Raw genomic sequence first — 20,000 nt, 5'->3', positions numbered from 1 at the left:
GACTCCCACGCGCGACTCCGCCGACGTCCGCACGCCGGGGAGGACGACCGCCTCGGCGGCCTCGCTCGAGAGAACCCCACACGCGTACGGCCCCCTTCCTCCGGGGGACGGGCACCCACCGTCGCGGCGCCCGGCGCGAGGGGCGCGACGGGCCACCCGGGCCCACGCCGGCGCCGGCACACCGCCGTCGGCGCCAACGGCCGGCGACACGGGACGGGAGCGGGCGGAGAGCCCCTCGCGGCGGCGGCGGCGGCAGCAGCGGCGGCGGCGACGGCGACGGGAGGGTGAGGGGAGGGGCGGGACCGACCGGGACGTCCGCCACACCACCGACCCCCCCAACACACCCCCCCCACCGGACACACCACGCGCCAGCGGAGCGAGACCTCGGCGCACGCTCGCGGGCAGGCCCCCGAGAGAGCCGGACACCGGCCGTGACCCCCCCGCGGGACCCTCCCCCAGCTCGGAGGGGGGAGGCGCGGGCACGCATCGGATCGGGACAGACGCGTCGGACGGCTGACTTTCGCGCAGCGAGAACGTAGGCGGGCGGGCAGACGCGGGGGGGAGGCGGGCACCTCCCCACCTCTTCGCAAAGCACGCCCCGCTCGGATCGCTAGAGAAGAAACTTTGCTCACTGAGGGTGGACCGAACCCGGCCCACCGGCCCCCGTCGGTCCGCAGAGGCGGGATCCGTCCGCGGGAGTGGCCAGGCGAGGGGGGGTCTGCGGTATAGGTAAGCACGGGGCACACGTCGAGCACTCGCGGTCAGAGGCCGGGGCGACCTCACGTTATCTTCCGCTCAGTCCGCCGGGTGGCACGGCAGAACGGCCCACGGCCCGCCACGATCGCTCGACACGCCCGCGCGCGGCCAACCGGGAGAGGCGGCGCGCGGGCGTGCGCCCGCCCCAAGGACCGAGTCGCACCCGCGACACGGCCGTCAAGAAGCGGCAGGCGGCCTTCGCCGCCGCCGCCCTCTCTCTCACCGCCTCGACCCCCCTTTTCTCTGGCCGATGGCCTCGAGAAGCCCGCCAACGCGGACGGGGCAGCCCCGCCACAGCGGCGACCGGAGCAGAGACACCGGGGGACACGGGAACGGCACCACCGCTCAGCCTCGGGCACCTCGAGTCGACCCGGAGCGCTCCAGGAGCACCGCGAAGGGCCGACGACGCACGGAACGCGGCTCGCGCGCCCGAGGAGGACGCGCGGCACGGCGGGGGAAACGCGGGCCCCTGCCCCACCGCGGGGAGGGGCCGACCCACCGCCAAGGCACCAGGGCGCGGGAGGGGTGATCCCCTCTCCCGCACGTCTGGGTCCCCGACCACGAGGAGAGGGCGGGGAAGGCGAAGGTCAGGCCGGATACCGCACCCCTGCCTTCCGCACACCACCGGCAGGTGGGGCGGAGAAGCGAGGGGCCCGCTGGCAGCACGAGAAGAGCGGTCCCATTCGCAGTGAATGTCCGTCCCTCGCCTGGCGCGGCTTAGGCCCGGCCCGGGGAGAGCACCACGTCACCACATCGATCGCGAGAAGGGAGGCGAAAACGGCCAGACCCCGCCACCCGGGAGGGCAGGGCGCCGAGTCGGGAAAGACAAAAGCGAGCCTGAGTTTCAAAACACGAGACAAAACCAAAACAGCAGCCGAGCAGGAAGAAACGCCTCGGGAAAAGGCAACCCCCTCGTAAAAGGCCAAAAAAGGGGGAAGGGGGGAGAGTCGAGCGCGGGTGGCGCACGCCCGCCGTATCCCAGCACTCGTGAGCAGCCTCGGGATGGCCCAAGCACGCGAATGCGGGAGAGAGCCCCAAACAAAACAAAACAAAAAAACAAAAACAAAACACAGAAAGCGCGGGGAACCAGCACTCGGGAGGCCGGGGCGGTGGCAGGGCCGGTCTTACAGAAACAGCCCCTCGCTCAGATAACCAAAAAAAAAAAAAAAAAAAAAAAAAAAAAAAGGAAAAGCAGCCGGTAGAGGCCGGGATAGGAAAAGGCAGGCGAGGACAGCCACCAGAAAGAAGCCCAACTTTAAAAAGCCTCGCCCGCTCCCCGAACCCCCCCGGGTGAGAGCGACGGACAAACCCAGCAGCACGGGAACGCCTGACACGCAAAGGGGCACCGGGGCCCCGCCAAAGTCCACGGAAAAGTCGGGTTGTCCTAAACGCCGCCTCACCGAGGCCCGTGGCGGGAAGCGCGCGGGGAGCAGAGGGCCCCCGGCCGGCGCCTCGTCCGCCCGCCACACCGAACACCTCCGGGTCGCCGTCGATGTCGGAACCCGGAGGCGGCCTCGAGATCGGAGCACTCGGACGTCCAAAGAGCCTGCGCGCCGGCACGACGGGCTCCCGAAGCGCGCGGAGGGCGGCAGAAAAGCCACAGAGACGGGCGTCCGAGGAGAGCGGCTCCGTCCACCCCTCGGCGACAACCACCGAGGGACAGCGTGTCAGCACTTACCTGCAGGTACAAAACGCCCGCGTCGCCAAGCTAAAAGTGCGTGCCCGGAAGCGGGGCGAGTCCACCGGTGACGGCGGCCTCCCGGAACCGAGTCCCGGCCACCCGTGTCCAGGACGTCCCCATCAGAGACACGACCGGAGCCCACAGGGATAGCTGGTCGACCCCTCTGGGGGCAGAAAGGGACCCCGGCGACGACTCGAGAGCCGTAGCGGGCCGGGCACACCTTCCCCGGCCGGTGAGCGGAACGCGGAGCGGGGGGCGGGGGGGGACTCACCCGCGGCAGGCACCTCCGACGAACGGACCGCGCGAGGGCACGCGGGCGGGCGAGGCCGCGTCTGCGCCGGGCGACCGCCTACCCGGGGACCGGTCCGTGACTCCCGAGGAGCCAGGGCCGGCCGGCGGCCGAGCGGCCCCGTCCCAACTCCAGCCCCCAAGGCTCGGGCTCGCTCCGTCCGCTAGGCCTCCGCTCGCGGAAGAGCTCTCCGGAAAGTCCCGGACCAGCCGCACCAGCAGACGCGGAGCCCGGGAGCGCGGCGACAGCCTGCCCTCCCGCGAACCCGCAGGTCCAAACTACGACAGACAGGCGACGCAGCGCCACCGCGCCACCGCGGCCGCAGGGCCGCCCGGCTCCCCGGAGCAGCCGGGACTCTGCCCGGCTCACCACGGCCACACGTCATCCCTTGGCCCGGCCGCGGAAGTCAAAGGGATGCCTGCTATATAAAAGCGGCCGCCAGGTGGCGCTCGCCTTCAACTCCACTTGCACTTCCACGGGATCGCTCGCCCGCCCGACTCCCAGACCCGGAGGGGACGTGGAAAAAAAAAAAAATCACACGGAGAGGCGCTCCGCTGGGCTCTCGCCATCCTCCCCGCCCTCGCTCCCACCCTCGGCCGCCAGCCCCGGGCGCCTAAAAACAAAAGAAAAGAGGAAAGCCAGCGGCGTGCCGGGGGCCGGGCGGGCTCCGGCCGCGAAAGCGAAACAAACCACGGGAAGGACAGCTGAGGGAACCCATCGGCCCCTCCCGTAGAAAAACGGGAGGAAACGAGAGGCTCTTGCTCCGAGACACACAGACCCAGCTAGGTCCACGACCCCGGGACCGATTGACACACAAAGTCCGTCCGCCTGACAGCCAGCCGAGTCGGGGGCGGGAGGGGACTGACTCCGCCGAGACCGTGACGGCAGGTCAGGTCCTTCCCGGCACCCGAGTCACAGAACACGCCAGGATCGATCCCGCCGCGGCTTCGCGTCTCGGGCTGCGCTCCGCGCGGGCGGCCGGGGAGAGAGGTGTTGATCTTTGGGGCCTCAGGATCGTGGGGGTGGCGGAGCCGATCAAGGGGTGGAGCGCCTGCCTAGTAAGTTTAACCGTGTGCTCCAGAGCAGGCAGATTCGCTAGTCCAGTCAGGAGGAGGAGGAGGAGGAGGAGGAGGAGGAGGAGGAGGAGGAGGAGAGCATGTCTGTCTGAGTTTCAAAAAAAAAACAACCTCTCCGAGGGCCGGGCGGGCCTCCGGCCGCGAAAGCCAAACAAACCACGGGAGGACCGAGGGACAGACACCTCCTTGAGCCCAACGGCCCCATCTGGAGAACACAGGGGGGAAACGAAACGAGCGGCTCTTTCTCCGAGACATGACAGACAGACAGTCCAAGGTCCACGACGCCGGGACCGATTCATACAGAAAGTCCGCCTGACAACCGACTCCACACCCCACTCACCCCGAGACCTCCCAGGAGTCAGATCCCGGCCGTGGCTTCTCATCCCACCCCACATTCGTTCCACGCAGCGTCCGCTAGGTGACGCCCCGGGACCTTGGAAATCGTCCCATCCCTGACAGGGCAGCCCCGAGGAAGTCAAAACTGCCCCTTCCTTCGTGAGGCTTGTGAATTCACGGCGGGCAGCGACGAGAGAAAGAGAAGCGGCAAGGGCCTTGGGAGACCCCAGAGAGGAGTTCAAAAAGGAAACCGGACCCAGAGGTGTACAGACAGCGCTTCTTCCCCGCCCCCCCCGCCCCCCCCCCCCACACGCACAGAGTCCATCTGTCCCGCCCTGTCCAGACAGAAGCCCAGGAGGACTCTCCGGGGATGCTGCTGTTTCCAGCAGTTCAGGATCTGATAGCGGTTTCAACTTCACTCTCCTCGTCTGCAAAATCGCACCCCCCCCTCCCTCCCGTGTCCCTGTCCCTTCCCGGGTCCTCGGTGTCACTCACTTCACATCCCCTCCCTCCCCTGTGTCCCTGTTTGACAGGGAAGAAGAAAAGAACCCCGCCGCCGCCGCCGCCGCCGCCGCCGCCGCCGCCGTCGCGCAGATACACGTAAAGGACAGCGCCTCTCAGCTCCTCACCACACAGCATCAGTGGGGGTCACAGTGACACGAACACGACACGACACGAGAGAGCCTCCTCTGACAGGGAACGATGAGAACCGGGGGCCCGGCCCGCCCCCGCCCGGGAATATCAAGTCGGGCCCTGGCACCGGCTGGGGTGCTGTTGGGAATACATTGGCCGTGTGTGGCCTCCACAGAGCACTCGGGAAGCTCCACTTGTCCAGCATCCACACAGGGTTTGGTCTGTCGGTCTAAACATCAAATGCCTGCTTTTTTTTTTTTTCCTACGTGATTTAAGAAGGTAGTGTGTCAAAATAACTACGACTCTGACTCTATGATTTTAGACGCATGATGCATTCAGACAGAATGCTCGTGACATCTGAAAGTACAATGGGGTGTAGTTTGAGCTATATACAGTGTGTCGCATTTGTGTTTTATGGAACATAGCTGGTATAAATTCACATCAGGAACATCAGAGAGAGTTATGACTTCAGGATGTCAGATGGAACCCCCATCACGTTACCCATCAAGAAATAGTTACAGAGGATACACCAGATACACCAAAGGAAATGGGGAGGAGGCTCCTGTAGGTGTCACCTGGCTGGCAGGCACGGCCAGGAGTGAGAGGGGAGCTCCTTTATTCAAACAGAGTTATGTTTTGAGAACACTTTCAGGTTCCCAGCAAAGCTGAAAAGAAGGGAGGAAGGGAGAAAGGAAGGAGGGAGGGAAGAAGGACGGAGGGAGGGAGGGAGGGAGGGAGGCAGAGAGAGGGAGAGAGAGAGAGAGAGAGAGAGAGAGAGAGAGAGAGGAATACAAAGAGAGAGATAAAGAGTTAGAGAAGTAGACAGAAATGCAGAGTGAGCTAAGAAAGAACTAAGTGGAGAGAGAGGTAGAGAGAGTTAAGAGAGAGGTAGAGACAGAGAGAGGAAAGGAGGGAGAGAGAGGGAGGGAGGGAGAGAGAGAAATGTAAACGGAAACAGAAGTAGAGAGAGAGTTGAGAGAGAGAGGGAGGGAGAGAGAGAGAGAGAGAGAGAGAGAGAGAGACTCTACCTCCCTTTCTCCTCTACCTCTTATCTTCTCTCTGCCTCTCTCCTCTCTCTCTGAACTTTCTGTTTACCTTTCTCCCTCCCTCCCTCCCTCCCTCCTCCCTCCTCCTCACAGGTGAGAGATTTTCTCTGGAGTTAGGTCTTTTGCCACGAAGGGGAGCCCTGGCCCGCCTCGGAGGCCCACAACAGCCCTCAGACTCAGCAGAGGGCCCACGCTCGGGCGTCCTGCTGTCCTTGCCCTATTTCACCGGGAGATGGCGGGAGAGAACCGCTTAGGACGCCAGCAAGCGAGAGCTCGCTCAAGGGAGGGGCTCCTCCCGGGCGGGTTTTCCCGCCCAAGGACAAAGGCTGGAACAAAAGGCACGGTTTGTAAGAGAGGAGCACTTGTGAAAAGGAGCTCAGAACTTGGTTTACAAAGTAGAAAAGGGACTGCGGATGGCACTCAGTGACAGACGGCCTGCTTAGAGAGTCCCAGGCCTGTCGGAAAGGTCACACCGGTGATAGCGCGTGGGGGAGGGGGTTCCAACCAGTTCTTCTGGCACGGAGAGGCAGCCGTCTTTGTCTTGCAAATCGAGTCACAGCAAAGACAAAAAGAGACCCATTGAAAGCTGTTAAAAGCCCCACCTATGTACCTCAGGACTTCCTGCAAAAGCAGAGTTGGCTGGACGAGACACTGAACTGACCCTAGATCACGGTTTATGGATTCCTCGGTTTTGTTTAAGATGTATGCTTAAAAGAAGAAAATTTTTAAAAATCCTTCAGAACGGAGGGTTGCGGCTCATGTGGCAGAGTGCCTCTCTAGCAAGCACAAGGCCATCAGTTCAAACCCCAGCACCGATAGGCAGCTACATAAATACATACAGAAATGAACAAGAACATGAATAAAGACATAAATAAACAAAACAGTGCTGGGGGGTTGGGGCTGGGGACAGCTGGCCTAGCGTTCAGTTCACGAGGCCCTGGGTTCCATCCCCATACCGGAGGATAGCCCAAAAAAAAAAAAGAAAAGAAAAGAAAAAAGAGCTTTTGGATCTGCTTAGTGCTTTGTTTTCCACATAGAAGAAAAGTTTGTTTTCATTTCGGGCTGTGTATCACGGACAGCAATTTGGAAATGAGATTCTTTCAATACAATAATTAAGGGCTGCCTAGCAAGAAGGAGGCCCTGAGTTCAAACCTCAGTAGCACACAAAAACAAACCAAAAAATGAGAAAGAAGAAGATAAAAAGAGGGCCGGAGGCAGTAGTTCAAACCAGCAGTAGTTCAAACCAGCAGTAGTTCAAACCAGCAGTTAGGTAGCTTACTGCAGATAGCCAACAACTTTTCTGGAGAGAAACAGCCATCCAAATCCAAACCATTTGTGGTACACTCCCGTCATCCAGGCACTAGAGCACCTTCCCTATGGTGTGCATCTAAGGAACGAGGAGGCCAGGCCGCTACCATCCTGAGATCAATCCCCAGTATTGCCAAAAAAGAAACCCCCCAAAAATTAGGAAGCAAGTCCATTTGAAGTGAGTTCAAATTCCTGTCCTGCCAAACAATAAAGATTAAATAAATAAATACACAAAACACCGAACATACGTACAGACATACATAACATGCGGCAGCAACCACCAAAAAACACCCATGCCTTTCTTACAGCCCGACCAGCTCCAGCTCCTTTTTTCTGTTAAAGCAATTTTTTTTTTTTTGGTGGTACTGGAGTTTGAACTCAGAAACACAAGCTTGCTAGGCAGGCACTCTGACACTTGAGTCACTCCGCCAGCTCCCACTTTTTCTATTAAGATCACATCTCTACACAGAGACCCTCTGTGCCTGCTCATCTGTAAACTACTCGGAGAGTCTGCTACACGTCTGTCACATCAGCACAGGGACTCCCACTTAAGCAGAAGATACTCCAGCCCACATCTAGGAATGTCTAACCCTAACCCTAACCCTAACCCTAACCCTAATCCCCGTCCCACTGACTGCCTCTCAGACTCAGAGGACTAGCTTTTTTCTAGACCAGGTCCAACGTGAGTGAGACTCTGTGTTTCTTTTGTTTCCGAAAACACATCTCTTATGGAATGCCTGTTCCCTTGCCCCGTACAGAGGCCTCCCATCTTGAACCGACCTATTCCCTGAGATGGGAGACACGCACTCCCCCACCTTCTCTGCTTCCCCCCCCCCAACAAAACCCAATCGTGAAACCGCTGTTATTTTCATCAGGACATGGAGTTACCAAGACATAAAGTGACTTCCTTCAAGCTACAACAATTAGAATGACATGATGGAAGAGGGGCTTGGTTTTGGTTTTTTGAGACAGGATCTCTGAGGAAACTGTGTAGGCCGTCACCACGTAACTCCAGGGGGGACTTCCAGTTCTTAGAAGAATTACTATTCCACATTCAATTTGAGAAATAAATTAAATATTGGAAGATGACACCATTTTCTGGTGAACGGTGAATTGTCACCTCCCTATAGTTAGAATCAACGGTAGAAAAGGAACATAAGGTTTTCACATCCTTTCCCTGAAGGAAAGCATAGGCTTTTTTCTTTTTTACACCCCCAAGCGTATCAGATGACAGGACGTAAATGTAGTCAATGAGAATCGGAAGGGGGAGAAAATCAGAGACCCTTCCATTATACTCCCACCTTTACAAGGACCGGGGTTGTGGTTCAAGTGGTACAGCTTGAACCTCTGCTTGGTGAGCAGGAGGCCCTGAATTCAAACCCCGGTCTCACCCCGCCCCCCCCCCCGATTTAAATAAATAAAAGGAAAAAAAATGAAATAAATAAATAAATAAATAGGTGAAGCTTGAGCAAATTCAGTGGTATGGTATTTCACCAGGGGTGGGAGAAAAATCCTTCCCATAAGAGGAGTGAGGGAATCATCAGGCAATAGAGTAAGTTTCAAAAAATTCTTTTCACTTTACATACATGTACATTGTATATTTTTTTGCACTTCACACATAAAATGTTTTTAAGTTCCATATATGGACACATAGATAGATAGATAGATAGATAGATAGATAGATAGATAGATAAGATAGATACGTATGTCACACACGCAGAAGCACACATATGCACACGTATTTATTTGTAGTACTGGGGTTTGAACTCAGGGTAGGCACAGTACCACCTGAGGCACTCGCCAGCCCAAATACTAACATAGGATTAAACTTAAGGCTTTGCTCTTGCTAGGCAGGGGCTCTGCCTACACCACAGCCACACCACATTGCCCTTCCTCCCAAATATATTTTGAATTACTATTACTGTCGTCGTCGTCGTCGTTGGGACTGACTGGGATTTACATTCAGGGGCTCAAGCTTGCTTCAGTTTTCAGCAGCCAGATGCTCTCCCCCCCGCCCCCCCCCGCCCCCCATCGTAACTACTTTCCAGGGGCCGAGGCCAGGTCGCAGGAGAATATCGGCTGCAGATGGATCCCTGGCCTTCTCGGGGACACCACACAACCCTGGCTGTACTAAAGCTGAGCATATGTTCTTTCTTCTTCTTTTTTTTTTTATTATTCATAGGTGCATACAAGGCTTGGGTCATTTCTCCCCCCTGCCCCCGCCCCCTCCCTCTTCCCCCCACCCCCTCAATACCCAGCAGAAACTATTTTGCCCTTATTTCTAATTTTGTTGTAGAGAAAGGATAAGCAATAACAGGAAGGAACAAGGGCTTTTGTGGGTTGAGATAAGGATAGCTATACAGGGAGTCGACTCACATCGATTTCCTGTGCGTGTGTGTTACCTTCTAGGTTAATTCTTTTCGATCTCACCTTTTCTCTAGTTCCTGTTCCCCTTTTCCTATTGGCCTCAGTTGCTTTTAAGGTATCTGCTTTAGTTTCTCTGCGTTAAGGGCAACAAATGCTAGCTAGTTTTTTAGGTGTCTTACCTATCCTCACCCCTCCCTTGTGTGCTCTCGCTTTTATCATGTGCTCAAAGTCCAATCCCATTGTTGAGTCTGCCCTTGATCTAATCTAATGTCCACATATGAGGGAGAACATACGATTTTTGGTCTTTTTTTTTTTTGAATTTTCATGCTTTTCACTCAGCTCACGAAGTGAGAAGCGGAAAAAAACTGACACTGTCACTTGATCTTTTCTCCCCTAATGAAACACTCATGCATTCTGCCAGCCTTCTTTCAGTGATCTTTTGGTTTCTTAATAATGTAGGGATCACAGTATAGCAAAGGGAAATAATGTCTCTGCTTGGTGCTTTTAAGCAAAAGGCAGACTGGGAAGAAGTAGGTATGTCCCTGACTGAGAAGCCTGTTTCATTTTGGAACAGATTCAACTTAGTTTCGGGGAAAATCTAGAATTCATTCATAGAGTTAGAAACGAACCAGGAAGACAATGATGGGCGGGGGTACAGCTCGGTGGTAGAGTGTGCTTGCCTAGCGTGCGCAAGGCCCCGGGTCTGATCCCCAACGTGGAAAAAAAAAACTTTACATGGCAATTGCTGCCTCGCATCCCTTTCAGAGCATTTGACAGCACGACTCATTCCTAATTCTTCAACATTTGAAGAGATTACGACAACTGAAGAATTTCAAACGAAAGTCCACTTAGGCGATAGACAGCAATGGAACTAGAAAACCGTTTACTATCCAGTTGCCATGCGTTAGGGTTATACTAAGTGTCGTTACAGACCCTGTCCGGCAGGGAAAATTGAGAAAACCATAGTCCCTTCTAACAACAGTCGTCTGTCTAGATGTCACCATAAAGGCAAAAGGTTTGTTCTTATGCCCATTTCCTCTAAGTAAACCAGACCACACCTGTGGGGTCAAAATACAAAAATACATGAGGCTCAAAGCACCATGACTGAAGACAAGTCAGTTATAACACCTGCTGTATGAGCAAAGGCAGAGAACATAGTGTTCCCTTTGTCAAACCATTCTACATAGCACTACTTCCAACTCCCCTCTTGATCCCAGCCCTTGATTTCCCAAATTCAATGTTTGGTGTACCTAGGTCATTACTGAATTCAGCTTTCTGGGTCCTTTAATTTGCTGTGTAGGTACTCTATCCTAAATGTGATTAATTGCAAAAAAAAAAAAAATAATAATAATAATAATAATAATAATAATCTCTTCAAGAAACCTTCATAACAAAATACCAGATTCCCCACTGACAAGAAAAGGGGATCAAGTTTAACAGGCCAGAATAGAAGACAAGGAGTCTGGCAAAGCATAGAAGGCACATGACAGCTCTGACCTCAGACCCCTATGCTAAAGGAGTCACTGGCAAAAAACCCCAAGGTATAAGAGCTTAACTGTCCAGAGTCAAGTGGGAAATGAATGTGTCTTCCCATCTAGTCATCCTCTGAGCTCTCAGCAGACCTTTCATCTGTAGCCACTTTCCAATTTGTGCATTTATCTGTCCTCTCCTGTATTTCATCGTTAGCCAGGCTAACCTCACTCAGAATGATGTTCTCCAGTTCCATCCAATTACCAGCGAATGATAACATTTCGTTCTTCTTCACGGCTGCATACGATTCCATCGTGTATAGATACCACGTTTTCTTAATCCATTCGTCAGCGGTGGGGCATCTTGGCTGTTTCCATAACTCGGCTATTGTGAATAGTGCCGCAATAAGCACGGGTGTGCAGGTGCCTCTGGAGTCATCCCTTTTCACAGTCTTTTGGGTATAGCCCCAAGAGCGGTATTGCCGGATCAAACGGTAGATCGAGGTCAAGCTTTTTAAGTAGCCTCCAAATTTTTTTCCAGAGCGGTCGTACTAGTCTACATCCCCACCAACAGCGTACGAGGGTTCCTTTCACCCCCCCCCCCCCCCGCATCCTCGCCGACACCCGTTGTCGGTGGTGTTGGCGATGACGTTGGCTGTTCTGACAGGGGTGAGGTGGAATCTCAGTGTGGTTTTAATTTGCATTTCCTTTATCGCTAGAGACGGTGAGCATTTTTTCATGTGTCTTTTTGGCCATTTGAATTTCTCCTTTTGAGAAAGTTCTGTGTAGTTCACTTGCCCATTTCTTTATTGGTTCATTAGTTTTGGGGGAATTTAGTTTTTTAAGTTCCCTATATATTCTGGTTATCATCAGTCCTTTGTCTGATGTATAGTTGGCAACTATTTTCTCCCACTCTGTGGGTGTTCTCTTCAGTTTAGAGACCATCATCGCTTTTGACGAACAGAAGCTTTTTAGTTTTATGAGGTCCCATTTATCTATGCTATCTCTCAGTTGCTGTGCTGCTGGGGTTTCGTTGAGAAAGTTCTTACCTATACCTACTAACTCCAGAGTACTTCCTACTCTTTCCTGTACCAGCTTTAGAGTTTGGGGTCTGATATTAAGATCCTTGATCCATTTTGAGTTAATCTTGGTATAGGGTGATAGACATGGATCTAGCTTCAGTTTTTTTGCAGACCGCTAACCAGTCTTCCCAGCAGTTTTTGTCGAAGAGGCTGCTATCTCTCCATCGTATATTCTTAGCGCCTTTGTCAAAGACAAGTCGGTGATAGTCGTGTGACTTCGTATCCGGGTCCTCTGTTCTGTTCCACTGGTCTTCGTGTCTGTTTTTGTGCCAGTACCGGGCTGTTTTTATCGTTATTGCCTTGTGATACAGTTTGAAGTCAGGTACCGTGATACCTCCTGCATCGTTCTTTTGGCTGAGTGTCGCCTCGGCTATCCGCGGCCTCTTGTGTTTCCATATAAATCTCACGGTAGATTTTTCGATCTCTTGCAGAAACCTTGTGACTTCTTCCTGTACTGCTATGTGGTATTTAACTCTGGAGTTCATGCGTGTTAACTTGCAAGAAAGAGTGCTTCAGACTGTGAGGGAAAATATTCTGCACGAGTAAAGCCAGAAAATGGTCAATTTAAAGGCTCTGGACAGTCTGTAGAAAAATTCTTTTATTTTTTCAAGTCACCTGCAGAAATAAAGGAATGTTGCCTATCATTTTATCTTATTGACATTTCGACCTGTATTGCCCAGCATTGTTTTCCTTGGGACACGTGCACGTATGTTTACATGTATTTTGTTAAAATTGGGTTAGAGCATGTGTAGTGAGTTGTAGCACATTTTACCAACTAAATGAGTTCTGTGAAAATAAAGACTCTTTTGTAACATTGATGTAAATGACTCCAGGATAGTCCATGGTGTGGCCGTATAATTTTTTCCACGCTTCCCATGCTGAGGATGAGGAGACTGGAGACAGGGAGGTTAAGAAGAGTGGCCCACGATCAAAAAGGAAGGGCAGGACCCAAACCTGACTCACCCCGAAGCCTACACCTGTGGCTTGCTGCACCACTCTCCAGCTCTTTCTGTGATTTGAGAGAATCAAGGACGATTTTCAGTTTTGTGGCTTGTCAGTGGCCTTGACTGGCTCATCCTCTCTGCCGGGACTCACTTCACGTGTGAGTAGTTGGACCATGAATCCTCGCAGAGGAAGATACCAGGCTTCACCAGGAAATGGGTCCTGAGGCAGCCTCAAGATCTGAACGAGGCAAGTGCTTGCAATTCCAGTTACTTAGGAGGCCACAGCAGGAGTATCCAGGTTTGAAACCAGCCTTGGAAGCATAGCAAGTCCTCATCACAAAAAACAAACACGGATGAACCAAAAAACCACGGGGCCGGTGTCTCTGCTGTGACTCCTGGTCTGTCCTGTCCTGGCCAGTGTTAGCTGTGAGCCTAGCTCTTGCAGCTGTGAAACGAAGCACATGCCCACATGTCTACATCCGTGTTTGACTGCCTCAAGTAAATTTATGTATAAAAATGTCCTTATGAATATCATTAAGTGGTACGTTAACATGGCTACTTCTCTAATTGCCTTAATTTTCCTAACACAGATTAGGTATTTCTAAATTAATTCAGGACCATGATTCGTGGTATTCTGACTGTGGAGCAAGTGGGAACCAGCTCCGGCAAGGCCGACTGTTTGCACACACGATGGGAGCGACAGGTGACGGGGATACACACAGGTTCTCATCTGCGAGAGAACCGGTGGGGTTAGGAAAATCCAGGCCATCGCCATAGAGCTGAGTCCTTACTCCAGAACTTTCTGTGATGACGGAAGGGTTTCTCTGTGATGGGCACCTGAGCACATGGGATGTGACTGGCACAACCAAGGAGCTGGACTTTAAATTTCACTTATTTTTAACTAATTTAAATATGAATAGCTAATGTGGATAGCAGTTTCCAGAAGGAATGGCACAGCTCCAGAGCAAAAGTGGATTTGTTCAGTGATTTCAGGTTTTTAGCTAAACTCACAAGACCAGCAAATCAGTTGAGTTTGCCTTTACGATTCTGAAATTCCAGCCACTGAAGCCTTCCCATGATTTCTGTCTTTTTGCTTTTTCGTGGTGCTGGGGATTGATCCCAGGGCCTTTCGATCTCTTTAACGAACGTCATTGGAATTTTGATGGGAATCGCGTCCAACACGTAGATGACTTTGGGGAGTACCGACATTTTTACTGCGCCGATTCTCCCAATCCACGAGCACGCGTACGTTCTTCCTAAAGCTTGCAATCGTCCGCTATCCTCATCTCCCCCCACCCACCCCCACCCACTCCCCCCGCCATCTGCCGCGCGCGTGCGCGCACAAACACACACAGAGAGAGAGAGAGAGAGAGAGAGTTGACCTCAGGGCCCCATGCTCACCAGGTAGACAACTCTACTACTTGAGCCACGCCCCTAGCCGAGTTTTTGTCTTTTTGTTTGTTTTGGGTGGGTGTGGTGTGGTGTGGTGTGGTGTGGTGCTTCTTCTGGGTGGCCGGGGGACAAGATGGCTGGCGGGCCAGGGCAGAAAATGGCGGGCCTTCGTGTGTCAGCGGGGGAGGGGAACTAGAGTCGGAACTCGGTGCTTCTGCGCTCCAATCGCTTCAGTGCAATTGGGCTTCCGGTCCAGTTCGCTATGGTTATTTTGGAGAAGAGGGGTCTCTGGAATTATTTGCCCAGGCTAGCTCATGCCTCAGCAAATCAAAGAAATCAAGGATTTCCCGTTCACAGCAAGCCAAAGGGTGCCAGTGTGCGTGAAGTTTAAAGTTCACCGCACAGATAACCTTTACACCTGGATCATCAGCAGACAAGGAGAAGGCAGAGGGCAAGAAGCAGTCACCTGCTCCCAGCTATGGCAGTGAAGGAGCTAAAACGAAGCAGACACACAGAACCGTATTAAAATTTGGAAAAGAAAAGAGGGGAACCCTGTCCCCACTTTACTCTTTTCTATCTCAGCAAACTCTCTCGCTGTACACTAAACTGAAAGAAAGAAAGAAAGAAAGAAAGAAGAAAAGCAAAGGGCTTGTGGCTCAGGAAACAAAACAAAATCAAAGGAGATTGCAGTTACCTTCCAAATAAAGAAGGTCAAGTACCTTTTATTACATACATATACCTAAAGAAATGCTGACATAGAGTTCACACTCCAGGGGAAAACAGAAAGAAAGACATTACAGAAATACCAGAAAGATACTCAATCATCAAGTAGCTATGAGTTGAATGATTCTCATATTTGCAAACAGACTCTGTGGCAATTCGATGTTTTGTAAAGGGAAAACAGAGGCAGGTGTCTTTTCCCTGTTTCACCAGTTTGAAATTTGAGGTTTCAATGTTACCGTCCCCCACACCACAACAATAATATGACAAAAAGAAAAAAAAAAAATTGCTTTTTTTTTTTTTTTTTTATGCCGTAGGTCCCGCAGGGCATTCTAATACACGGCTAAGGTTGTGACTCCTCACTGAGTCCACGTATTCCAAAACTTATAAGAAAATTACTGGAAAAATGGGGACTCGGTACTTGGCGTCTGTCAGTGACAAATCAAACACCCGTGGTTGCTGCGTTACCAGGTGCCTACTTTCATTCATTACAACCATCTCATTGTAAGATGAAACCAACGAATGGAGTTTTTTCTAGGGCCGAGAAAGGTTTAAGTAATTCAGCAGCGGTATCAGCCAGGCACCAGTGGCTCACGTGTGTAATCCTAGTTACTCAGGAGGGAGAGATCAGGAGAATCCAAGTTCAAATCCAGCCCCAGGCAAATCAAATAGTTCCAGAAAACAGGGCTGGTGGAGTGGCTTAAGGTGTAGGCCCCGAGATGAAACCCCAGTACCCATCCCATCCCCTCCACCCCCCAAAGTTCAGAGATATTGTCAAAGTGCTACACGTGTGCTCATCGTCGCCAAGCAAAACTACTGCTGTATTAGATGGAGTTCCCTCTTTATTTATTTATTTTTTCTTTCCGGACCTGGGGTTTGAGCTCCTTTTCATGATGCAGCATCTCGCACAGGAGCCGTCTACATCTTGTTTAACGCACACACGCACAGGAGCGACATTTATCGACGGACCTTGCTCGGCCAAAAGACAAGAAAAAAACTAAAGAGAAAACTCAAACAGCAGATCAGCCTGGTCATTTGCCACTAAGTCTTATCAAAATCACCTCAGCTCGTCTGTCCGTCCGTCCGTCCGTCCGTCCGTGTGAACACAGACTACCGCCCGGGAGTAAAACTGGCGTGGCGTAGCATAACGCTTATACATTTTTAGGAGTTTTAACTCAGAGAGAAAACGATTCAAAGTACAAATAACAGTAACCTAAGCATTATCCTTGCTTCTAAGATCTAAGTAGAAGTTTTATTTTTCAGTCTCTATTGAAACGACCCGGTCACTCTAACCGCCCGGCAACTCTCAGTTAGCAAAAGTAAGCATTCTTTGTGAAAGAGCAGGTCACAAGAAATATTTTCTGGACTCTAGTTTTTTTTTTGTGGTTGTTTTTTGTTTTTTAAAGTGACAATAGATTCCAGTTATCACCAGGAATCTAAATGAAAACTCACAAAGGGTAGCTCTGAAATCCTGTCCTCTTCCTACCCCTTATCACGATTAAGCAAATAAAAGTATTTATTTAAAGGAACTATCAACAAGTCATCGGTACTGCACATCCACCGATGAGCGAGTCCCCCTGAACTTCCACAGCCGGTCCGCACGAGCGACCGACCGCCCGCTTCAAAAATCCAACCCATCGGAGCTCTAGCTAACAACCACACAAATACAAACCCAGCAGTGACAAAACACCGGAAACGTTCACAAAGCGAGACAAGAAAGACGTGACGTGAACACATCTTTTCGTTCTCTCTCTCCGTAAGCCACTTTCCACTGCCGTCTAAAGCTTCCATTTTATAATCTCTGAAAGAGGAGACGCATCCTCGACTGGACTTTCCCAACCACCCACAACGCGTAGGTAATGGGGATTCATCTCGGGGGTGATGATTTTGGACTGGGTAGAGGCAAGAGCGTTGTCCATGCCACAGGCTGGCAGTATGAGGCCCTCAGTTCAAGCCCCAGTACCACCCGCCAGCACCAAAATGGAAGGAAGGAAGGAAGGAAGGAAGGAAGGAAGGAAGGAAGGAAGGAAGGAAAAATAAATACAAAGGAGAGAGAGTGAGTGAGTGAGTGAGTGTGTGTGTGTGTCTGTGTGTGTGAGATCTGAAAGGGCCAAAATAGGATAAGCCAAAAAGTGAACTTTTTTCTTTAAAAAAATCAATAACGTCTTAATGCTTTCTAAAAAATGTAAAACTCGGTAACAACTTTATGACAAAATCTGCATTTAAGAAAAGCCTGTGTGGAACCAGCACGATTACAGCTGGGGATGTAGCTCAGCGGTCGAGCGTTTGCCTAGCATGCTAGCAAGGAGGAAGCTCTGGGTCTGATCCCTCCCTCGTACTGCAAATCAGTAGTAAATACATAAATAAATTTATTTTTATAAATTAATAAGTTTATATAAATTTTTAAATAAATAATGTTAGTAAAAATAACTAATGAAAACTCAATACATGAATCCAGCAGAGTTAGAATCACCCTCATCGCCTTCTTATGTCCGTCCCCCGTCCCCCCGTCCCCCGTCCCCCGTCCCCGTCCCCGTCCCCGTGTCCCCCCACCCCCGTCTCTTTCATCACAAAGAAAAACATTCCAGTGAATCATACTACACAAATATCAGGTTCCTAGAGAAAAAGCTGTAAGTGTTTTTTGGAGTAGGAAAAATAGCAGTAAAAGTTGGGATCTTAAATTGTAAAAACAACCGGCGTCAAATTTGTAACAGCAGAACTCATTCTGTGCAGCGAACATAAGGAAATGTTACTGCGATCATTTCATTTTCTTCGTTTTAAATGAAGAAGTGCTGCCATCTTCTCCCTTCCTTATCCATCCACAGGTTTTCTTAGAGTATTTAAGCACAGTGGGATCTTATCAGAACCAAACAACCACCGGTACTATTTAAAAGCTCTCCACAGCCTCCTAGGCAGGACAGGTTCAAGAGAGAGCAGAACGCCTGTGTTCCATTTCATGCTGATGAAAAGAAGCAGGGATGCTGTGTCACACGGCCGGATCGATGCTCTGAATCTGGGGGTAGAGTGGGGACAAGGTGAGGTCTCGGTCAAGAAACAGCTTTTTACAAATACACAGAAGTCCAGGTCGAATTTGTTAACACAAAGCTGTGTTGCCAGAAAGGCCTCCGTTCGGACGGACGGACGGACGGACGGACGGTGCCCCGTGTCATTTCAGTCTGTGAGTCGTATGGCAAGGGATAGCACTTGAGGAGCTGCTACTTTATCCTCCCAAGTAGGGTACAAGCCGCATGCTTTATAATCTCTCTCACTCTCTCAGTCCGTCCGTCCGACCGTCCCTCCCGCTCCCTCCCTCCCATCGAGGGTGTTTTTATTAGGATGTGCACGTTCAGTATGGGTGAGGGGATTCGTGGTGACAATTCCGAAGCATTTTCTTCATTGCATTTCTCAGCGGAGGCTCTGCCATTCAGAAATTGGAGACCACGATCAGTTGCGAATCCCTCTCCTTTTTCCTTTGTGTTCGGACAAGAAACTGTCCATCTCTGGTGTTTCTTACAGAGTCCTTTCTGACACGCACGTGACTTCTGAACATCACACACCACACACACACACACACACACACACACACACACACACACACACACACACCCCTCTCTCCCGGTAATGCCAAGAGTAGTCATCGAGCGCCACCTATTGTTCATTTTGGGCAACCACTAAGGTTACGAATTCCACAAGACTTCCATGCATGTCCAAAATAACCATAGCAAAATGGAGAGTCGAAACCCCAGTCAGTCCTCAATTCAAACAATCAGCCATGAAACGGTCACGTGCTACACCAGAAGTACCAGAGATGACAGGAGTGAGGGTGTGTGTGTGTGAGTGTGTGGAACACACTCGTGCATGGTGGGGGGGGGGCGGGCGTCCTCCCACAACTGAATCCTCGTGGATTTTATATGGTAAGGAATCGAGTGCACCAATAGGTGTCAGAGTGGGCTTTCGGGTCCCGATGTAAGACCGACCCAGCGGAAGAGCATGTGTCTCACTCACCTGACCCACCTCTAAGTGAGTCCCTCTCCCTCTCCTCCCTCCCTCCCTCCCTCCCTCCCGGAGATTCATCCAGGAGGAAGTATTCAGAGAGTGTGCAAATACACACAAATAGCGTGATATTTAGAGAGTTAGAGGCCAGCCTGGTGTACATAGGCAGATTTTCCTTGCCTGACTTGGGAAAGTTAAATAGTAAAAAGGGGACACCCCAGACCCCAGAGGTTGGCCCTTACACACACACACACACACACACACACACACACACACACACTTTCTGAAGCTGATTGTTATTCGTGTGTGGGTGTCTCAGTTCTCCAAAAGTAGCCTCATCTATCCAGAAGGTCACTTGAGTGCAAGCAAAAGGAAAAGGCAGAGTCACAGCAAGTTTTTATGTATGTACTTATTTATTTATTTATTTATTTATTTATTTATTTACTTACTTACTTACTTAGGGCATCGGGGTGAGATGGGGGCACCCGAGAGCTTTGAGAGTGGGAGAAGGGGGGTGGGGGGCAGGAGTGTGGCGAGAGGGGAAGGAAGGGACTTTGAGGACACCCACCAAGGTAGTAAGGGCGGCAAGCCTCCCTCCCCACCTGCACGCTCGCGGCCATCAGGCGCTTTGGAGACTGGAACGGGCTGCCGGTCAGTCCCGGTACGACGTTTCTACACAGTATGTCTGTCGGTCAGCTTGGATTCACAGGACGAATCGGCTTCCGCGAGCTGGCCTCCGAGAGAGAGAGAGAGAGAGAGAGAGAGAGAGAGAGAGAGAGAGAGAGAGAGAGAGAGAGAGAGAGAGGTTTTATTATTTACTTTGGTACAGATGGACTGGGGGAATTACTCCTTCATCCTCCCCGCCCATGTGAAAAGGATGTGCAAAATAAAAGAAAAACAACTAGCTG

The sequence above is a fragment of the Castor canadensis genome, unplaced genomic scaffold (genome assembly GCF_047511655.1).
Source record: "Castor canadensis unplaced genomic scaffold, mCasCan1.hap1v2 HAP1_SCAFFOLD_123, whole genome shotgun sequence".
NCBI classification, from domain to species: domain Eukaryota; kingdom Metazoa; phylum Chordata; class Mammalia; order Rodentia; family Castoridae; genus Castor; species Castor canadensis.
Note: the sequence above shows the minus strand (reverse complement) of the source record.